At 45.7% G+C, this 22,711-nt stretch overlaps 2 protein-coding genes across 6 annotated transcripts in view; one reads left to right on the top strand and one right to left on the bottom strand.

The window, feature by feature from the left end:
• GTF2I (general transcription factor IIi) overlaps positions 1–22,711 on the top strand; it is a 114,353-nt gene that overhangs the window by 8,009 nt on the left and 83,633 nt on the right. The window lies entirely within an intron of this gene.
• The window catches only part of ABHD11 (abhydrolase domain containing 11), a 997,569-nt gene that overhangs the window by 933,059 nt on the left and 41,799 nt on the right, over positions 1–22,711 (bottom strand). The gene's annotated exons all lie outside the window — the stretch shown is intronic.

Here is a 22,711-nt window from a genome sequence, read left to right as displayed (position 1 = left end):
CTCGGTGCGCGTGGGGGAGGGGCGCGCGCGCCAACCGGCGTGGGGTGGGGGGGCGCCTCGCGCGTGCGGTCCCGCGCACGAGCGAGCGAGCGGCCCCGCTGGCTGCGCATGCCCCGCCGCGCTGATTGGCCGGCTAGGCGGTGCGGGGGCGCGCGCGGTGCCAGGCCCGAGCCGCCGTGGGGTCGCGCTCGCCTGGTGTATCTGGGGCTCCTGCGCCGGGGCAGCAGACGCGCGGGATTGGCCGACCGGCGCGGGGGCGGGGCCGCGCGTTGCCTGGTAACTGCGGCGGGCGGGGGAGCGGGAGCGCAGTCCCCCGCCCCGCCCCGCTCCCAGGTGGAGCCCGCAGTGGGCTTTGTCCCGGGCCGGCTCGGCGCGCCTGCCCCGCGGGGCCTGTTCTTTGGGGGAAATAAACACAATGACCGGAAGGAAAACCTCAGCCTTAGGCCATGAAAATTAAGCCGTCTGGGTTCGGCCAGCACCCAGACGACGGGAGTGCAGAGGAAGAAGGAAAATGAAATGGAAAAAGCTGTCTTCTTGCCGCTCCCTGGCTCCTCCACTTTTTCTTAATCCAACTTTTGCCTTTTCGTGTAGCGAATTTTGTCCTCCCTAGGTTATGGATTTGCACTGATTTGCGGCTGGGGATGTTCAGAGGTGGGGTGCTGTTGGAGTAGTGTCCACTCTTGCGGATGCGCAGCTCTTGCCGACTACTGACCTCCTCCTTTTTTAAAAAAAAAAAAAATAAATTATTTGTGGAGACGCGTTCTCACTATGTTGCCCAGGCTGGTCCTGAACTCCTAGGCTCAAGCGATCCTCCCACCTTGGCCTCCCAAAGTGCTAGGATTACAGGTGTGAGCCATCGCGTTCAGCTTAGTTTTCTTTTTTTTTTTAGAAACAGGGTCTCTCTGTGTTGCCGCGGCTGAAGCGCGCAGTGGCACAATCATAGCTCATTGCAGCCTTCAACACCTGAGCTCCAGCGATCCTCCTGCCTCAGCCTCCCCAGTGGCTGGGACTACAGGCACATGCCATCATGTCCGGCTGATTTTTATTTTCTATTTTTTTATTTTTATTTTTTGAGATGGAGTCTTGCTCTGTGGCCCAGACTGAAGTGCAGTGGCGTGATCTTGGCTCATTGCAACCTCTGCCTCCCCGGTTCAAGCCATTCTCCTGCCTCAGCCTCCTAAGTAGCTGGGATTACAGGCGTGCGCCGCCACGCCGGGATAATTTTTGTATTTTTAGTAGAGATGGAGTTTCACCATGTTGGCCAGGCTGGGCTCAAACTCCTGAGCTCAAAGCAGTCGGCCCCCCTCGGCCTGCCACCAAAGAACTGGGATTACAGGCGTGAGCCACCGCCCTGGGTCACGCCTGGCTAATTTTTAATATTTCTTTAGAGATGGGATCTTCTTGTGTTGCCTAGGCTGGTTGGGAACTCCTGGCTTCTGGTGATCCTCCCACTTAGCCTCCCAAAGTGGTGGGAGTACAGGCTTGAGCCACCACGCTGGGCCTCATCTCTTTTAAATTCAACTTTGCGGCAGACAATGGCTTGATCAGCCAACAGTGCAGAGGAGAAGTCTCCAGTCCTTCAGGGAACAAAAGGGGAAGTTAGTTTGCAAATGAGAATGTGCAGGTAGAGTGCCCTGCGGAGGCGGGGTCTTCTCCCCAGGCTGAGGCCTATGGTGTGGGATGACCGATTTTATTTCCTGCTACAGGATTTTTCGGGGGCTGCTGCCTTGGCTTTCGTTTCTCCTGCTTCTTGGGATCTTGGCCTTTTGGCTGGAATGACGTTTTTCAGGCTATGGAAATCAATCTTGCTCATATGCAGCCGCTTCCTTAAGGTCTTTTCTCTCTCTCTCTCTTTTGTTTTTTTGTTGTTGTTAGAGTTTCGCTCTGTCCCCCAGTCTGGAGTGCAGTGGCGCGATCTTGGCTCACTGCAACCTCCGCCTCCCGGGTTCAAGCGATTTTCCTGCCTCAGCCTCCCGAGTAGCTGGGATTACAGGGGCCTGCCACCACACCTGGCTGATTTTTGTATTTTTAATAGAGACGGGGTTTTGCCATGTTTGCCAGGCTGGTCTTGAACTCCTGACCTCAGGTGATCCGCCTGCCTTGGCCTCGGAAAGTGCTGGGATTACAGGCGTGAGCCACTGCTCCCGTCCTGAGGTCTTATATTGTATGGTCAGAGTTTGTTTCTTATTAATCTCCCAATCAACCTGTGTGTCCTTCCTCGCAGGGTACCTTTATTTTCTCTTTTCTTTTTTTTTGAAACGGAGTTTCACTCTCGTTGCCCAGGCTGGAGTGCAATGGCGCAATCTCGGCTCACTGCAACCTCCGCCTCCTGGGTTCAAGCGATTCTCCTGCCTCAGACTCCTGAGTAGCTGGGTACAGGCGCGCTCCACTACGCCCGGCTAAGGGCAGTTTTATTTTCCTCTGCATCTGGCCTAGTCACTGGGTGTTGAGCTCATAGGGGCAGGGACAAGCCTTTTCCTCCTTTGTGTTGCTCCCTCCACTTCCCCTTCCAGTTTGGCATCGTCCTAGTGCCTTGCCTGTGGTAACAATGCTGCTTACATTTGAATGTCTTCCTTGCCCCCCATGGCTCTTGAGCACTTTCGATGTACAGTATTTTTCTTATTTAATCCTTGTGACAAGTCTGTAATTCTATTCTATGGAGCGGAACAAGTCTAGAGAAGTTGGAGAGTTCTGTACTCTTGCTTACCTAGCACACGAACCTGGCCGGTGTGACTCAACCCTTAAGCCGAGGTTCTGAAACCGCCGCGCCTGGGCGTTCCCAGGAGCGCTGGCATGTGCAGACTCTGCTTGCTGGGTCCTACTTCCCAGGCTGATTCTGCACGTCTGGGGAGTTGCCCGAGAATTTGCATTTTGATTAGCTCCCCCGGTGGTGGTGATGGTGGCTGCTCCCCGGACAGCCCTTTGAGAACCATTCACAATGGTGCAAAATGAAGGGAGGGAAATTTATCGGAGATGTTTGCTTTTCCTTACTTTTTTTTTTTTTTTTTTTTTTTTTTTTTTGAGACGGAGTCTCGCTCTGTCACCCAGGCTGGAGTGCAGTGGCCGGATCTCAGCTCACTGCAAGCTCCGCCTCCCGGGTTCACGCCATTCTCCTGCCTCAGCCTCCCGAGTAGCTGGGACTACAGGCGCCTGCCACCTCGCCCGGCTAAGTTTTTGTATTTTTAGTAGAGACGGGGTTTCACTGTGTTACCCAGGATGGTCTCGATCTCCTGACCTCGTGATCCGCCCGTCTCGGCCTCCCAAAGTGCTGGGATTACAGGCTTGAGCCACCGCGCCCGGCCGCTTTTCCTTACTTTAAAATTAGATCTTGGCCGGGTGCGGTGGCTCACACCTGTAATCCGAGCACTTTGGGAGGCCGAGGTGGGTGGAACACCTGAAGTTAGGAGTTCGAGACCAGCCTGGCCAACATGGCGAAACCCCATCTCTACTAAAAATAGAAAAAGTAGCCGGGTGTGGTGGCGTGCGTCTGTAGTTTCAGCTACTTGGGGAGGCTGAGGCAGGGGAATCTCTTGAACTCAGGAGGCGGAGGTTGCAGTGAGATAAGATCTCACCACTACACTCCAGCCTGGGTGACAGAGCGAGACTGTCTCAAAAAAATAAAAATAAAAATAGAAAATAAAAATAAAATAAAATTAGATCTTAAAGAATCAAAAATAATTTGGACGACTGACCGTAGATTGCTCAGAAAACTGGCTGAGAGTTGAGAATTCCTGTTAGCCATGATTAGAAGTTAAAAGTTTCGTAAATCTCCGGTTTAAAAAGGGGTCATGGTTTAAGTGTGGAATAAAATGGGAAATCTATGGAAGTTTGACTTTTTCCCCACTCTGATTTATTAATTTAGTCGCAGCACGGGCGTTTGTTACATTATCTTCTTCAGATGCCCAAAGTCTGCCACACCCACCACACAGAAGGTTTGAGTGATAGGACCACAGCTTGTAGTTTTGGTCCTTGGAGGTATGGGGGTTGGGGAGCATTGTGTGCTGACGCTCCTCTGCCACATGCCCCTCCAACAATTCAGCTTACTCAAATATGACTACAGAGACTGGCATTTAAATGTAGGCTTTGGGGGTTCTTTTTGCCGGATGGGGTTGAGAGCAATTCTTACTGAGAAAGATTTTTAGGTTTTTTCTTTCTTTCTTTCTTTTTTTTTTTTGATGGAGTTTACCTCTGTCGCCCAGGCTGGAGTGCAATGGCACAATCTCGGCTTGCTGCAACCTAACCCACCCCCGCCCGGGTTCGAGTGATTCTCCTGCCTCAGGCTCCCGAGTAGCTGGGATTACAGGCATGCGCCACCACGCCCGGCTAATTTTGTATTTTTAGTAGAGACGGGATTTCTCTGTGTTGGTCAGGCTGGTCTCGAACTCCTGACCTCAGGTGATCCGCCTGCCTTGGCCTCCCAAAGTGCTGGGATTACAGGCGTGAGCCACCGCTCCTGGCTGGTGGGTTTTTTTTTTTTTTTTTGAGACACAATCTCACTCTATCGCCTAGGATGGAGTGTAGGGGTGCAATCTTGGCTCACTGCAACCTCTGCCTCCTGAGTTCAAGTGATTCTCCTGACTCAGCCTCCTGAGTAGCTGGGATTACAGGCATGCACCACCACGCCTGGCTAATCTTGTATTTTTAGTAGACATAGGGTTTCATAACGCTGGCCAGGCTGGTCTCGAACTCCTGACCTCGTGATCCACCTGCCTCAGCCTCCCAAAGTGCTGTGGGGTTACTGGCTTGAGACACCGCACCTGGCGATTTTTAGATTCTTAAAATTATAACGTATTTCTTTCTGGGGAAAATAACCGCAAATTAGGTGGGAGGAATGGTTTTAGTTTACAGTTAATGACCCCCCTCCTTTCCCCAGCCTACACCCTTAGGCGAGTTGTACACACTCCTTAGGGGACCCCAACTTCCATGGCCACTGACTGTCCTGCTATATTCTAGCATGTTCGATGACCCATAGGTGGACAGGTTATTATTATCTAAAGGAGCTGAACACTGAACAATTACTAAACACTTAACCTTTTCTGTTATTACTGGTTACCAGCTATTTGCATTGCATTTCACCTAATTCATTTCTACCATTGTTTCATTCTTTATTGAGGACATGAATGTTTTATATAAACATGAGTTTTTGCAGTATGCTTCATAACTGGGGTGGTATAATTAACATGAAATTGTCTTACCACTGGCTTAAATAGATGGATGTCAAATCATTTTTATGTCAGTCTAAGGGAAAGTATGTATGTATGTATGTATTTATTTATTTGAGACGGAGTCTCACTCTGTGGCACAGGCTGGAGTGCAGTGGCGCCATCTCAGCTCTCTGCAACCTCGGAGTCCTGGGCTCAAGTGATTCTTGTGCCTCAGCCTCGCGCATAGCTGGGATTACAGGCATGTGCCACCATGCCCAGCTAATTTTTTTGTATTTTTTTGTAGAGATGGGGTTTCACCAAGTTGGCCAGGCTGGTCTCCAACTCCTGACCTCAAGTGATCCACCCGCCTTGGCCTCCCAAAGTGCTGAGATTACAGGCATGAGCCACTGCACCCAGTTCATTTACTGAGTGAAGCTTATTCATTGTTATAATTGAAGGAAAATAGAAAATACACCTAATCAGTTGCTTATTCTAATTGTAAAGTTGAGATACCTGGGAAACAGTAGGCTTAAACTGGCAGCATAGCTCTATGAAGACTCATACTCATTTAACTAAAGTGTATCGGGGCTACCTACCTGGGGAAGCGAAACGCCTTAGTGTCTTAGAGGATGTGTTTTTTTTTAATTGTATTGTATTTTATTATTATTATGATTATTTAGACAGAGTCTTGCTCTTGTCACCCAGGCTGGAGTGCAGTGGCGCGATCTGGGCTCACTGCAACCTCCGCCTCCTGGGTTCAAGCGATTCTCCTGCCTCAGTCTCCTAAGTAGCTGGGTCTACAGGCACCCATCACCACACCCGGCTAATTTTTGTATTTTTAGTAGAGACGGGGTTTCACCATGTTGGCCAGGTTGATCTCAAACTCCTGACCTCAGGTGATCTGCCCGCCTTCGCCTCCCAAAGTGCTGAGATTACAGGCATGAGCCATGGCGCCCAACCGAGGATGTGTGTATCCTGTAAAAATTGTGTGGCTACGTCATTGGAAGAGGTGAAGGTATTTATTGTCTTGATAATTCTTCATTCTCCATTCTTCCCCTGTCGCCCTTTACTGTTGTCCTTTTGTTCTGGAACTTTCCCTGCCGTCTTCCTGTTTGTTTTCTCCTCTTCCTTTTTTTTTCCTTGTAAAATTCTTGTTTTGGTATTCCGTGCCTGTTTCTGGCAGTACTCATTTGCTTTTTACCACTTTGGCCTACTGAGAATGTAAGAGAAAGTTCAATATTGCCAGGAACTGTCAGAGTTGTTGGAGGATTGACTCATTCTTCTTTGGTTGTAACTTGAGTAAAAACTCTATAGGATTTTTTTTTTTTTGAGAAGGAGTCTCCCTCTGTTGCACAGGCTAAAGTGCAGTGGCGCGATCTCGGCTCACTGCAGTCCCCACTTCCCAGGTTCAAGTGATTCTCCTGCCTCAGTCTCCTGAGTAGCTGGGATTACAGACATGTGCCACCACACCCGGCTAATTTTTGTGTTTTTAGTAGATGGGGTTTCACCACGTTGGCCAGGCTGGTCTCAAACTGCTGACCTCAAGTGATCCACCTACCTCAGCCTCCCAAAGTGCTGGGATTACAGGTGTGAGCCACTGTGCCTGGCCAAAACTCTGTGTAGGATTTTTAAAGAACTAATATACTTAAAATGTATATCATGAGAGGGAAGACAAATTTATAAATTGAGGAGAGGGTTTATAGCTATGACTAGCGACACAAGTTTGAAGTCTGACTGCCTGGATTCCAATCCTGGCCCTTGCCATTTCCTGGCTGTGCGACCTTGGGCATTTCACTTAATCTTTGTGTGTTTCCCTGTTTTTTTGTTTTTAGACAGAGTTTTGCTCTTGTTGCTCAGGCTGGAGTGTAGTGGCGTGATCTTGGCTCACCGCAACCTCCGCTTCCCGGGTTCAAGCGATTTTCCTGCCTCAGCCTCCTAAGTAACTGGGATTACAAGCGCCTGCCACCACACACCCGGCTTATTTTGCGTTTTTAGTAGAGACAGGGTTTCACCATGTTGGCCAGGCTGGTCTCCCAACTCCTGACCTGAAGTGATCTGCCCACCTCAGCCTCTCAAATGCTGGGATTACAGGCCTAAGCTACCGCGCCTGGCCCCTATTTTTAAAAATGGAGTTGATGATAATAGAATATGTTTCACTTCTAAGAGCTGTTGTGAGGATAGAGTTTAAGTGCTTAGGTTGCTGTCTGGCATGTAGTAGACACTCAAGAAATAGTAGTCATAAAGATACTATTGTAAAGACTTTTGGGAAATTGAGGAAGTGAAAATTTTACTAGTAATATTGATTACAATGTTAATCTCCAAGAACTCTGGAGAATATGAATTGCAAGGGCAAGGACTTGTTCCTCTGTGGGATTTTTCCCCTGTGACTGTTACATTGTTTTTGTTTTGTTTTGTTGAGATAGAGTCTCGCTCTCTCACCCAGGCTAGAGTGCTCATTGCAGTCTCCACCTCTACCTCGCTGGTTCAAGCGATTCTCCTGTTTTAGGTTCCTAAGTAGCTGGGACTACAGGCGTGCACCACCATGCCCAGCAAATTTTTGTATTTTTTAGTAGAGAAGGGGTTTTTACTATATGTTGGCCAGGCTGGTCTGGAACTCCTGACCTCGGGTGATCTACCTGCCTCAGCCTCCCAAAATGCTGGGATTACAGGCGTTAGCCACCATGCCTGGCCAGAGCTTGACAGTTTGATTAATGAAACCTGAGAATGTATGCTTTCTATGTATGGTTCATTATAATTTGTTATATCTAGATATTTAGCTCTTACTGTTGACTATAACACATACATGACGTGAGCAGAATTTTATCGAGATTGAGTTTTCAGACAGTAATTGGTTTCAAGAAAATAAATAAGGTATTGGAAGTGAACTAAAATTAGTAACTGGCTTTGGCATTAGACTTTATTGCACTTAAATTACATGATCTCATCTGTGAAATAATTTGACGGAGGATGATGGCATGTATTATATCCATATGAGGAAAGGGCAGACAAATAGACCCTGCAAGATTCAATAGTTTCACTCCTTCCTCCTGTTCATTTTCTTTCTTCTTTTTTCTCCATGGTAAGCATTAAAAAAAATGTTTGTTTGGCCGGGTGTGGTGGCTCACTCCTGAACTCCCAGCACTTTGGGAGGCCATGAATCACTTGAGGTCGGGAGTTCCAGACCAGCCTAGCCAACATGGTGAAACCCGTCTCTACTAAAAATACAAAAAATTAGCCGGGCGTGGTGGCGTGCACCTGTAATTCCAGCACTTTGGGAGGCTGAGGCAGGTGGATCACGAGATCAGGAGTTGGAGACCAGCCTGGCCAACATGGTGAAACCCTGTCTCTACTAAAAATACAACAACAAAAGAATTAGCCAGGTGTGGTGGCACACGCCTATAATCCCAGCTACTTGGGAGGCTGAGGCAGGAGAATCACTTGAACCGAGGAGGTTGAGGTTGCAGTGAGCCAAGATCACGCCATTCCACTCCAGCCTGGGCGATAGAAAAAGACTATGTCTTGAGGAAAACAAACAAACAAAAAAACATGTCTCTACTAAAAATACAAACATTAGCTGGGAGTGGTGACAGGTGCGTGTAATCCTAGCTGCTTGGGAGGCTGAGGCATGAGAATCACTTGAACCCGCAAGGCGGAAGTTGCAGTGTACTGAGATCTTGCCACTGCTCTCCAGCCTGGGTGACAGAGCACAACTCCATCTGAAAGAAAGAAAGAAAGAAAGAGAGAGAGAGAGAGAGAGAGAGAGAGAGAAAGAAAATCTTGTAAGATGAATTTGTTCCTTTATGAAGAATAAATTTGTGGCTGCCATTTACACCGTGAATGCCTTTCTTTAGAGTGGTTCCTTATAGTGTTTTTGTGTTTTGTTAAATTGTGGTAATATATACTTAACACAAAAATCACCATTTTAACCTTTTTGTTTTTGGGAGGAGGGATGGGATGTCACTTTGTTGCCCAGGCTGGAGTGCAGTGGTATGGTTTTGACTCACTGTAACCTCCGTGTCCTAGGGTCAAGACATCCTCCCACCTCAGCCTCCCAAGTAGCTGTGACTACAGGTGAACACCACCACGTCTGGAGTGCAGTGGCACAATCTCGGCTCATTGCAACCTCCGCCTCCTGGGTTCAAGCGATTCTTCTGCCTCAGCCTCCCGAGTAGCTGGGACTACAGGCACACACCACCACGCCCAGCTAATATTTGTATTTTTAGTAGAGACGGGGTTTCACCGTGTAGGCCAGGATAGACTCAATCTCCTGACCTCGTGATCCACCTGCCTTGACCTCCCAAAGTGCTAGGATGACAGGCGTGAGCCACCGCACCCAGCCTTAACCATTTTTAAGTGTATGTATATAGTTCAGTGGTCCCAAACTTTTTCTTTTTCTTTCTTTCTTTTTTTTTTTGAGGCAGAATCTTGCTCTGTTGCCCAGGCTGGAATGCAGAATATTATCAGGTTCATCTGTGTGTTAGAATTTCCTTCTTATTTAATCCTTTTGGTGGTTTTTGGGGTTTTTGTTTTGTGGCATGGCACAGCACATTGTGTGTGTGTGTGTGTGTGTGTGTGTGTGTGTGTGTAAGAAGTATACATAATTATATTATGGTGTACTTGGAAGAGTGTGATCCATCATATAACTGGTTATGCTGAACCTTGTTTAGCAGACAGAGCCTAGGAAGTTTTCTCATTGTATAGGTTCTATGCTTTTGAGAATTGCTGCTTGTATTTTGATCTCATTTCCATACATAGTCCTTAGAGATCATAGTTATTGATTTATTTATTTATTTATTTATTTTATTTATTTATTTTTTTGAGACGGAGTCTCGCTCTGTCGCCCAGGCTGGAGTGCAGTGGCGCGATCTCAGCTCACTGCCAGCTCCGCCTCCCAGGTTCCCGCCATTCTCCTGGCTCAGCCTCCCGAATAGCCGGGACTACAGGCACCCACAACCGCGCCCAGCTAATTTTTTGTATTTTTAGTAGAGATGGGGTTTCACCGTGGTCTCGATCTCCTGACCTTGTGATCCGCCTGCCTCGGCTTCCCAAAGTGCTGGGATTACAGGCGTGAGCCACCGCACCCAGCTGATTTATTTATTTTTTGAGATAGAGTCTCACTCTGTCACCCAGGCTGGAGTGCAGTGGCATGATCTTGGCTCACTGCAACCTCCACTTCCTGGGTTCAAGTGATTCTCCTGTCTCAGCCCCCTGAATAGCTGGGATTACAGGCGCCGACCACCATGCTTGGATAATTTTTGTATTTTTAGTGAAGATAGGGTTTCACCGTGTTGGCCAGGCTGGTCTTGAACTCCGGACCTCGTGATCCACCTGCCTTGGCCTCCCAAAGTGCTGAGATTACATGTGTGAGCCACCGTGCCCGGCTAAGAAGGGATCTTTTAAATTTTTAAAAATACATTAATTTATTTTTATAGAGATGGGATCTCGCTGTGTTGCCCAGGCTAGTCTCAAACTCCTGGGCTCAAGCGATCCTCCCACCTCAGTCTCCCAAAGTGCTGGGATTACAGATGTGAGCCACCATGCCCGGCCCAAAAGAAGAGATCTTTTATCACGTCGGGAACAGTAACTATTTATTCATTTATTCAACATACTGATGGGCTCATCATATGAGGCCTCAGAACACAGCATGTTTCTTGGAAAATACTGGCATGGGCAAATGACATTGTTGAGAGCTTCAGGATAAAGAATCTTTTAGTTTACTTTGCATATCAAGACTAGTTTACTTTTTTTTTTGGAGACAGTCTCGCTCTGTCTCCCAGGCTGGAGTGTGGTGTCACGATCTCAGCTTAACACAACCTCCACTTCCCGGGTTCAAGCCATTCTGGTGCCTCAGCCTCCTGAGTAGCTGGGATTACAGGCATGCACCACAATGCCTGGCTAATCTTTGTGTTTTTTGGTAGAGAACGGGGTTTCATCACATTGGCCAGTCTGATCTTGAACCCTTGACCTCAAGTGATCCGCCAGCCTCGGCCTCCCAAAGTGTTGGGATTACTTTACAGGCGTGAACCATCGCGCTCCCCCGGAAGGTGACTTTTTTTTTTTTTTTTTTTTTTTTTTGAGACAGAGTCTCCCTCTGTTGCCCGGGCTGGAGTGCAGTGGCGCGATCTCGGCTCACTGAAACCTCCACCTCCTGGGTTCAAGCTCTTCTTCTGCCTCAGCTTCCCAAGTAGCTGGGACTACAGGCGCATGCTACCACGCCCAGCTAATTTTTGTAGTAGTAGAGACGGGATTTCACTGTATTGGCCAGGCTGGTCTTGAACTCCTGACTTTGTGATCCACCCACCTCAGCCTCCCAAAGTGCTGGGATTATAAGCGTGAGTCACCGTGCCCGGCCAAAGTGACTTTCTAAAGTTAAATTTTAAAACGGTCTTTGAGGAGTAAATTTGACATAAGCAGGTGTTCTTGCACAAATGCCTTAAAAGGTACACATACTTCATTTCACAGCAGTTACTTATTTTGACACTTGTCTCATTAATTTTCCTGCTCTCTCAGAAAATAGGTTATTTTATTTAGCAGTGATAATTAAAGCAGTTTGTTGGGAAATAAGCTATTTTCAATTTACCAGGCTTGGATTTGGTGAGTTTTTATGTAAATTAATAGATATATACACATATATTTTAAAAATAACTATTTTAGTGAAGTTTAAATTATAAATGCTTGCTCAATTCAGTGAATGCTTTTGTGATGCACTTTATTAAGTATTGACATGCATTCTGATAACAACTTTGTAAGGTAAGTATGCAGACTATTGTCATTTTCCAGACTAGTAAATTTGGGATTAAAGAATTCCAGGGTCACCTGTAAGATTGGAGACAGAACTTGAATTCAGAACTTTTGCCTAATTGCAAAGCTCACCCTTCCTAATAGCTTTGCTCTGTTGCCTGCCTTCTGTGAACAGTGCTTTTAAAAAAGTAAAGATAGCCGGGCGTGGGTGGCTCACACCTGTAATCCCAGCACTTTGGGAGACCAAGGTGGGTGGATCATCTGAGGTCAGGAGTTTGAGACCATCCTGGCCAACGTGGTAAAACCTCGTCTCTACTGAAAATACAAAAAATTAGCCGAGTGTGGTGACAGCTACCTGTAGTCCCAGCTACTCGGGAGGCTGAGGCAGGAGAATTGCTTGAACCTGGGAGGTAGAGGTTGCAGTGAGCCAAGACCATGCCACTGCACTCCAGCCTGGACGACAGAGTCTTTCTCAAAAAAAAAAAAAAAAAGAAAAAAGAAAAGAAAAACACCTCAAGGACAAAGTAAAGATGGACCTTTAGATAATAGCTACTTGATTTTCATTTTCTCTTCCAAATGGTTTTTCCAAATCCAACTGAGTTTTAAATTTGGAGTCATGTCAAAGGGACATATTCCTTGTGTGCTGGCAGAGCAAGCTGCTGCTGTTTAAAAATCTGGGCTATCAATTTAAAACTATAATTAATACACATGCAAAAATGGTGTCTTAAACTGTGCTACAAGGAAAATGTCTTTCTGAATAGCTGATAAAGATTTTTCCTTGTTTGTTTTTTAAGGATGTTGTTTTGGCTACTGTGAAACTCAGAACTCAGAGCTGAGCTTGTGATCCACTGATTGGGCAGATCCTTTTTTTTTTTTTTTTTTTTTTAAATTGAGACAGAGTCTTGTTCTGTTGCCCAGGGTGGAGTGCAGTGGCATGATCTCGGCTCACTGCAACCTCCGCCTCCTGGGTTCAAGCGATTCTCCTGCCTCAGTCTCCCAAGTAGCTGGGATTACAGGCATGTGCCACCACACCTGCCTAATTTTTGTATTTTTGGTAGAGATGGAGTTTCACCATGATGTCCAGGCTGGTCTTGAACTCCTGTCCTCAGGTGATAAGCCCACCCTGGCCTCCCAAAGTGCTGGGATTACAGGCATGAGCCGCTGTGCCCAGCTAGATCCTTTCTTTATTATTTCGTCATTCTTTCCTTCACCTGGCTTTTTTAAAGAGTTAAATTTAGGTATTAGCTGTCTGAAGTTTTTTTTTTTTTTTTTTAATGGGGTCACCATACTATAAAGCTTTAAGTATGAATACAACACAGTTGTAAATCATTTCAAATCTTAACCCTTCAAATTTATTTTTTCTTGAGAGATATTTGTTATTTACTGAGGTAAGTGCCAGCTTCATTTCAGCAGATAGAGATGAACAATTTAGTATCTTAAAATGTCTGCATACACTGCTAGAAAAATTTCACAGCCGGCTGGCCAGGGTGTCTCACACCTGTAATCTCAGTACTTTGAAAGGCCACGGTGGGAGGACTGCTTGAGCACAGGAGTTTGACACCAGCCTGGGCAACATAGTGAGACCCTGTCTCTACCAAAAAATCAAAAGAATTAGCCGGGTGTGGTGGTGCATTCCTGTAGTCTCAGCTACTATGAAGGTTGAGGTGGGAGGATTGCTCGAGCCCAGGAGGTTGAGCTATAATGAGCCATGTCCCTGCCACTGCATTCCAGCCTGGGTGACAGAGCAAGACCCTGTCTCAAAAAAAAAAAAAAAATTCAAACCCTTGAATTAAAAATCAATCCTGGCCAGGCGCGGTGGCTCATGCCTGTAATCCCAGCACTTTGGGAGGCCGAGGCAGGTGGAACACAAGGTCAGGAGATCGAGACTATCCTGGCTGACACAGTGAAACCCTGTCTCTACTAAAAATACCAAAAAAATTAGCCGGGCGTGGTGGCGGACGCCTGTAGTCCCAGCTACTCGGGAGGCTGAGGCAGGAGAATGGCGTGAACCTGGGAGGCGGAGCTTGCAGTGAGCTGAGATGGCGCCACTGCCCTTCAGCCTGGTGTCAGCGCAAGACACCGTCTCAAAAAAAAAAAAAAATCAATCCTGATCAAAGATTTGGGTTAGGGATTTCTTATTTTATTTGTAAGTACTTGCCATATATATATTTATATAGATATAGATATGAGTTAAAAATTAGAGTCAAATGAACTAAAATGGGTTCTTTGGCTCTATTTCTTGTCTGCTGAATTGTATATGTTAACATACATTAATATAAATTGTGATAGTTTATATCCTGCTATTAAATATTTGTAAAACAGAACCTCTGGCCAGGAATGGTGGCTCACGCCTGTAATACCAGCACTTTGGGAGGCCGAGATGGGCAGATATTGCCTGGGCTCAGGAGTTTGAGACCAACCTGGGCAACATGGTGAAACCCTGTCTCTACTAACATTACAAAAATTAGCCAGGCGTGGTGGTGCACCCCTGTAATCCCAGCTACTCGGGAGCTGAGGCAGGAGAATCGCTTGGACCCAGAAGGCAGAGGTTCCAGTGAGCCAAGATCGTACCACTGTACTCCGGCCTGGGCGACAGAGTCTCACTCTATCTCAAAAAACAAACCAAAAAAAAAAAAAAAAAAAAAAAAAAACAGAACCTCTGAATTGCTGACGTAATTTATTTTCCTTGGGAAAATACCTAGTAAGCCTGTGGAGATAAACTCTTAGAATTAAAGTATTAAAGTATTGTTCAGTATAAGCAAGGCATACAGAAGTCCTGCCTATTCCAGGTCTAGTGTAGTCTCCGGTGAACTTATCTTTTCTAAGATATTATGTACAGTAAACAGGAAGCTCTCTGTTAGAGAATATGTCAGAGCTGGAGATTGGACTAGAATACCGAAGACAATATCAACAACAATAACTGACATTTTTTGAGAGTTTATGAGTTTACTGGGTTTTTTTTTTCTTTTGAGATGGAATCTTACTCTTGCTCAGGCTGGAGTGCACTGGCACAATCTCAGCTCACTGCAACCTCTGCCTCCCGGGATCAAGTGATTCTCCTGCCCCAGCCTCCCTAGTAGCTGGGACTACAGGCGTGTGCCAGCACGTCCAGCTAATTTTTTTGTAATTTTAGTAAAGATGGGGTATTACCGTGTTAGCCAGGATGGTCTTTTTTTTTTTTTTTTTTTTTTTTTGAGACGGAGTCTTGCTCTGTGCCCCAGGCTGGAGTGCAGTGGTGCGATCTCGGCTCACTGCAAGCTCCGCCTCCCGGGTTCACGCCATTGTCCTGCCTCAGCCTCCCGAGTAGCTGGGACTACAGGCGCCCACCACCTCGCCCGGCTAATTTTCTTGTATTTTTAGTAGAGACGGGGTTTCACCGTGTTAGCCAGGATGGTCTCAATCTCCTGACCTCGTGATCCGCCCGTCTCGGCCTCCCAAAGTGCTGGGATTACAGGCTTGAGCCACCGCGCCCGGCCGCCAGGATGGTCTTGATCTCCTGACCTCGTGATCTTCCCGCCTTGGCCTCCCAAAATGCTGGGATTACAGGCCTGAGCCACTGCCCCCGGCCGAGTTTACTGTTTTAAGTGCTACCTGCATTAACATATTTAATCCTCATAGCCATCCTGAGATGTGAGGTAGGCACTATTATGATCCCATTTTAAAGTTGAGAAGAATGAGGATAACAAATCTGAAAAATATAGTAAGGGACAGTGTTAATATAAAACTAGGCAGCCAGACAACTCCTACTCTTAACTGCCATGTGGTTTTTGGATTTGTTTGTTTGTTTGCTTGTTTTTGTTTTGTTTGAGATGGAGTTTTGCTCTTGTTGCCCAGGCTGGAGTGCAGTGGCGTGATCTGACCTCGACTCACCGCAACCTCCGCCCCTCAGGTTCAAGCAGTTCTCCTGCCTCAGCCTCCTGAGTAGCTGGGATTACAGGCAAGTGCAGCTACACCTGGCTAATTTTGTATTTTTAGTAGAGACGAAGTTTCTCTATGTTAGTCAGGCTGGTCTCGAACTCCCGACCTCAGGTGATCCACCCGCCTTGGCCTCCCAAAGTGTTGGGATTACAGGCGTGAGCCACCACGCCTGGCCTTTTTTTTTTTTTTTTTTTTTTTTTTTTTTTGAAAAAAGTCTTGCTCTGTTGCCAGTCCAAAGTGCAGTGGTGCGATCTCAGCTCACTGCAACCTCTGCCTCCCAGGTTCAAGTGATTCTCCTGCCTCAGCCTCCTGAGTAGCTGGGATTACAGGCTCCCACCACCACACTCAGCTAATTTTTGTATTTTTAGTAGAGACGGGGTTTCACCATGTTGGCCAGGATGGTCTCCATCTCTTGACCTTGTGATCTGCCCACCTTGGCCTCCCAAAGTGCTGGGATTACAGTTGTGAGCCACTGCGCCTGGCCTAAAAACTATTTTTTAAAAAAGAAAAATAGCTACGAAATTTAAAGAGCAGGTAAAATGTACAACTAATATAAACCAGCTAGTGATCTATGGCTTTTTTGTTTTTTTGACAGGGTCTTGCTCTGTCTCCCAGGCTGGAGTGCGGTGGTGTGGTCATAGCTCACCGCAGCGTCGAACTCCTAGGCTCAAGTGATCCTCCTGCCTCAGGCTCCTGAGTAGCTCGGATAACAGGGGTGCACCACCACACCTGGGTACTTTTAAAATTTTTGGTAGAGAAGGGATCTCACTCTGTTGCCCAAGCTGGTGTCGAACTCTTGGTCTTAAGCAGCCCTCCCACGTCAGCCTCCCAAAGTGTTGGGATTTCAGGTGTGAGCCACGGTGCCCAGCCTGTCACTTTTAAACTTAGAAAATAGTTGCAAGAACAGCAAGTAAACAAAAATTGCTTACGTATCTTTCATGCAGAGACTTGCATTCAAGTTCTGCCCATCGTTTTGGTGACAGATGTCCTTTATTGCAAGAGTGTAATCCAGCATCACCTTTCCACCCAGTTTCCTTGCCTCTCTAATATACTTTTTTTTTTTTTTTTTTTTTTTTGAGACGGAGTTTCGCTCTTGTTGCCCAGGCTGGAGTGCAATCATGCAGTCTCGGCTCACTGTAACCTCCGCCTCCTGGGTTCAAGCGATTTTCCTGCCTCAGCCTCCCGGGTAGCTGGGATTACAGTCATGTGCCACCATGCCCAGCTAATTTTGCATTTTTTTTTTTAGTGTAGTCGGGGTTTCTCCATGTTGGTCAGGCTGGTCCTGAACTCCCTACCTCAAGTATCCGCCCACCTCAACCTCGCAAAGTGCTGGGATGATGGGCGTGAGCCACTGTGCCCAGCCCTCGAATGTGTGTGTGTATATATATATATAATTTTTTTTTTTTTTTGAGACAGTTTTGCTCTTTCGCACAGGCTGGAGTGCAGTGGTACCATCTCGGCTCACTGCAACCTCTTCCCCCCGGTTCAAGCGATTCTCCTGCCTCAGTCTCCCAAGTAGCTGGGATTACAGGCGCCTGCCACCATGCCCAGCCAATTTTTGTATTTTTAGTAGAGACGGGGTTTTGCCACGTTGGCCAGGCTAGTCTCGAGCTCCTGACCGCAGGTGATCCACTCACCTCAGCCTCCCAAAGTGCTGGGATTACAGGTGTGAGCCACCAATCCCAGCCTAATATACTTCATTTTAGAACAGTTCTTCAGTGTTTTGAGTTTCATTCAAACCTTTAACCTTTTTGAAGACTGGAGGCATTTTTATAGAATGTCTCTCAACTCGGGTTTGTCCAGTGCTTCCTCGTGCTTATATTGAGGTTAAGCATTTTGAGCAGGAATATCCATGTTTTCCTTGCATTTTGTTGGGTGGGACCTGGTGTCTGTCTGTCTGGAGACTAGCGTTAACTTTGATGACTTGGTTACGATGAAGTGTACCATGTTCTCCTTTTTTTAAAAGAATAAATTTTTTTTTTTTTTTCTTTTTGAGACGGAGTCTTGCCCTGTCGCCCAGGCTGGAGTGCAATGGCACGATCTCAGCTCACTGCAACCTCTGCCTCCTGGGTTAAAGTGATTCTCCTGCCTCAGCCTGAGTATCTGGGATTACAGGCGTGCGCCTCCACGCCCAGCTAATTGTTGTATTTTTAGTAGAGACAGAGTTTCACCATGTTAGCCAGGCTGGTCTCGAACTCCTGACCTCGTGATCCACCCGCCTCGGCCTCCCAAAGTGCTGGGATTACGAGTGTGAGCCACTGCGCCCGGCCCAAGAAGAAATATTTTTTAAAAGAAGAAAAATAGCTATGAACTAGTATTTTGTGGTACAATACTTTGGGACAATGAAAATAACTCTTTTTAGTATTGAGGGAATCCTATTTCTTTGAGATGCTGTTTTTTTTGCGGGGCACAAGGTGAGTTCATGGACTTAAATACCATTATAGTTGTTGTCTAAGCCCTTGAAAACTTAAATGTTTTTCTAAAGTTTAAATTTGTAGATAATGGAATTTGAAAAATACTTAAAATCTGATTAAATTTTACAGTGTATGGTGTGATTTGAAAGAGAATTGGGGGCTGGGCGCGGTGGCTCATGTCTGTAATCCCAGCACTTTGGGAGGCCGAGGCAGGTAGATCACTAGAGGTCAGGAGTTGGAGATCAGCCTGGCCAACATGGCAAAACCCTGTCTCTACTAAAAATACAAAAATTAGCTGGACGTGGTGGCAGGTGCCTGTAATCCCAGCTACTCAGGAGGCTGAGGCAGGAGAATTGCTTGAACCCAGGAGGCAGAGGTTGCAGTGAACCGAGATCGTGTCACTGCACTGCAGCCTGGGTGACAGAGCAAGGCTCTGTCTCAAACAAACAAACAAAACAAAAAAGAAAGAGAATGGGGAATTGAGGTCATCCAGTCAGTTGGATAGATCTGGATTCTATTCTTAGCAATTCTGTGATCTTGGGCAATTTACATTGTCTTTTAAGTTACCAGCTTTTCTTAGGTTATAAAAAGATCCGTTTTGTAAATTGTGTCAAGCAGATGTCGACCATTTATAATAAACATATCAGATATGAAGTTAATTTCTTTGCTGTCATTCGAAAGACAAACTAATAAGGTCAGCAAACTACCTTAAACATGTTCTCATTAAAAAAAAAAAATTAAAAACACGTCTCCTATAGCCAGAGGTGGTGGCAGATGCCTGTAGTCCCAGCTGATTGGGAGACTGAGGTAGGAGGATCCTTTGAGCCCAGGAGTTTGCAGCCATCTTGGGCAACATAGTGAGACCCTTATCTAAAAATAAAAAAAAACAAACAAAAAAACCCCAACAAAGCACATTTTCTATAGAAGCTACTCAGTGGACATAATTAGAACAAATGGTAATATGTTGAAAAAATTAAGACACTTAGTGTGAACCACATGTCCAGAAAAAAATTAAATAGAAAACATTAAGACATTTACAAAGTCTGTGTTTACAGTCCAAACTGATTATATTAAATGTATACTGACATTTTAGGGATGAATAAATTTCCTTCTGAAAAACAGATTTTAGTTTTGGCTTTTAGTACTTAATAATTATAGGGAGAACATGGAAATATTAAATACCAACAACTTGGCTGGGTGTGATGGCTCATGCCTGTAATCACACCACTTTAGGAGGCTGAGGCAGGCGAATCACTTGAGGTCAGGAGTTCAAGACCAGCCTGGCCAACATGGGGAAACCCTGTCTCTACTAAAAATACAAAAAAAATTAGCTAGGTGTGGTGGCAGGTGCCTGTAATCCCAGCTACTCTGGAGGTCCAGCCAGGAGAATTGCTTGAACCCAAGAGGTGGAGGTTGTAGTGAGCCAAGATTATGCCCCTGCACTCCAGCCTGGGTGACAGAGTGAAACTCCATCTCCAAAACAAAACCAAAATAAAACAAAAAACCAAAAAAACCCCAACAATTTCAGAGATAAAAACATTTAGGTGGCCTAAAAGATTGCCAAAATATAGTATTACATGATAATCTAAACTAGTTTTAATGCAACTGAATCCTGGTTTAGAATAAAGTCAGCTGATTCAACTATTAGTATTAGATCTTTTGCATTTATTTTAAGCACCATTTTAGGACAAAATATCTAACATTTTACTTGATGAATTTTAACTTTTTCTTACCACTCATTGTTTTGAAGAAATTACTTTTTAAAAGTTTGTGATGTCACTAATTTTTCCCCTAGCATTAGGAGATACATGAATTCATTTTATTCTTCTGACTGAAGATGTTTCTGTTAGTGTATACATTCAAGAATATGATATGCCATTAGTCATTTAATTTTGTTGAAACTTGGCTTTGGTGGCTGTTAATAAAGTGAATTGGTCGGCCAGGTGTGGCGGCTCATGCCTGTAATGCCAGCACTTCGGGAGGCTGAGGTGGGCAGATCACCTGAGGTCAGGAGTTCAAGACCAGCCTGGCCAACATGGTGAAACCCTGTCTCTACTGAAAAAAAGAAAATTAGCTGGGTGTGGCGGCAGGCACCTGTAATCCCAGCTACTCGGGAGGCTGAGGCAGGAGAATTGCTTGAACCCAGGAGGCAGAGATTGCAGTGAGCCGAGATTGTGCCACTGCACTCCAGCCTGGGTGACAGAGTGAGACTCCGTCTCAAAAAAAAAAAAAAAAGTAAATTTGGGTTTTACAGTTTTTCCTCTTACACAAAAAATAACCGGAGACTAGATCTCAAAGAATGAAGACAGCTGGAAAGCTAGAAGACACCAGAAAACCAAGAAAGAGAGAACTTCCCTGAAATACTGGCCCAGGCAGAAGCGCATCCGTCAGTACTACAGACTCACCGCTGTAGTCCATTTTTTTGGAATAGGGGGTCAAAAACTTAAGTTTGGATGGAAAATTTCTCTGGTAAAAGTATTCTTTCTTTCTGTCTGTCTGTCGGTCTGTCTCTCTCTTTAATGGACACAGGGGCTTGCTCTGTCACTCAGGCTGGAATGCAGTGGTGCCATCATGGCTCACTGCAGCCTTCACCTCCTGGGCTCAAGCCATCCTCCTGTCTCGGCCTCCCAAAGCGCTGGGATTACAGGTGTGAGCTACTGAGCCCGGCTTTTTTTTTTTTTCTAACTCTTAAGGCTGTTGAATAATTACAGAATTGAATATTATTACCTGTCTTAAATACTGTCTTCCAGGGACAATATCCTTGTCGTAGTTATTTTAGCTAATTTTGAAGGCTTTTCTCAGTTTTTATTATCTAAGCATCTGGGGGTTTAGTGATTATTGTTTGAATGCAAAACATTGAGTTAGAAAAGATACTGATTTCTGCAGTCTTGAAGTTTGTCTCGCCTTCCTTAAGTAAAGGTACAGTGTAGATCTTCATTGCTTATTACAAGTAAAAATAGTAGCCTGCAGAATTTGTGCAGAAGAAAATAAAATAATGGGCCTGGTGTTTCTCATCAGTTTTAAATCCATTTCACCTTCGTTGAGACTGAGTCTTCAGTCTTTTAGGTAGTGAGTCAAGGTTTTACTAATTTAAACTATTGTCTCAATTGAGGGCTGTCTTTCATTGTTAAAAGATAGTTTGTCTGACAATACCTGGAAGCAGTTTTTGTGACATAAGTAATGTGTTCACCTAGATAATCGGTCTGTAACCTACTCTTTTTTTTGTTTTATTTTTTGTTTTTTGTTTTTGTTTTTTTGAGATGGAGTCTCACTCTGTCACCCAGGCTGGAGTACAGTGGCGCGATCTCAGCTCACTGCAACCTCCGCCTCCCAGGTTCAAGCAATTCTCCTGCATCAGCCTCATGAGTAGCTGGGATTACAGGCGTGCACCACCACACATGGCTAATTTTTGTATTTTTTTTTTTTTTTTTTTTTTTTTTTTTTTGAGACGGAGTCTCGCTCTGTCGCCCAGGCTGGAGTGCAGTGGCCAGATCTCAGCTCACTGCAAGCTCCGCCTCCCGGGTTCACGCCATTCTCCTGCCTCAGCCTCCCGAGTAGTTGGGACTACAGGCGCCCACCACCGCGCCCGGCTAGTTTTCTGTATTTTTTAGTAGAGACGGGGTTTCACCGTGTTAGCCAGGATGGTCTCGATCTCCTGACCTCGTGATCCGCCCGTCTCGGCCTCCCAAAGTGCTGGGATTACAGGCTTGAGCCACCGCGCCCGGCCAATTTTTGTATTTTTAATAGAGATGGGGTTTTATCATGTTGGCCAGGCTGGTCTCAAACACCTGACCTTGTGATCTGCTCGCCTCGGCCTCCCAAAGTGTTGGGATTACAGGCATGAGCCAACGTGCCCAGCTATATTTTTAAAAATTTTTTAGTTTTTTGAGATGGAGTCTCACTCTTGCCCAGCATGATCTTGGATCACTGCAATCTCTGCCTCCCGGGTTCAAGGGATTCTCCTGCCTCAGCCTCCTAAGTAGCTGGGGTTACAGGTGCCCACCACCATGCCCAGCTAATTTTTGTATTTTTAGTAGAGATGGGGTTTCACCATGTTGACCAGGCTGGTCTCAAACGCCTGACCTCAAGTGATCCATCTGACTTGACCTCCCAAAGTTCTGGGATTACAGGCGTGAGCCACTGCCATATATATATATATAAAACCAATATATTGGTTTTATATATATATATATAAAACCAAATGCCTTATTTTCTTAGAATGTGATACAGAAAGTTTAGTGTCCACTATCACCTTTGCTTTCTAATGAAAAGGATGTTTATACTTTTGCTTCAGTCAGTTCGTTTATGGTGAGTGGCAGTTAATTCTCTGTTGAAAAGACTGCATAGTATTATAGTTGCAATCACTGTCGAATTATTTACCTTGTGTTGATTCTGTTTTTAAAACCTGCCATTCTTTGATTGTTATTATGCATTAAAAAGGCAGTTTGGTCTTGAACTCTAGACCTCAAGTGATCCTCCTACCTTGGCCTCCCA

This window comes from Macaca thibetana, chromosome 3, assembly GCF_024542745.1.
Source record: "Macaca thibetana thibetana isolate TM-01 chromosome 3, ASM2454274v1, whole genome shotgun sequence".
Taxonomy (NCBI): domain Eukaryota; kingdom Metazoa; phylum Chordata; class Mammalia; order Primates; family Cercopithecidae; genus Macaca; species Macaca thibetana.
This window is presented reverse-complemented; position numbering and strand designations above follow the sequence as displayed.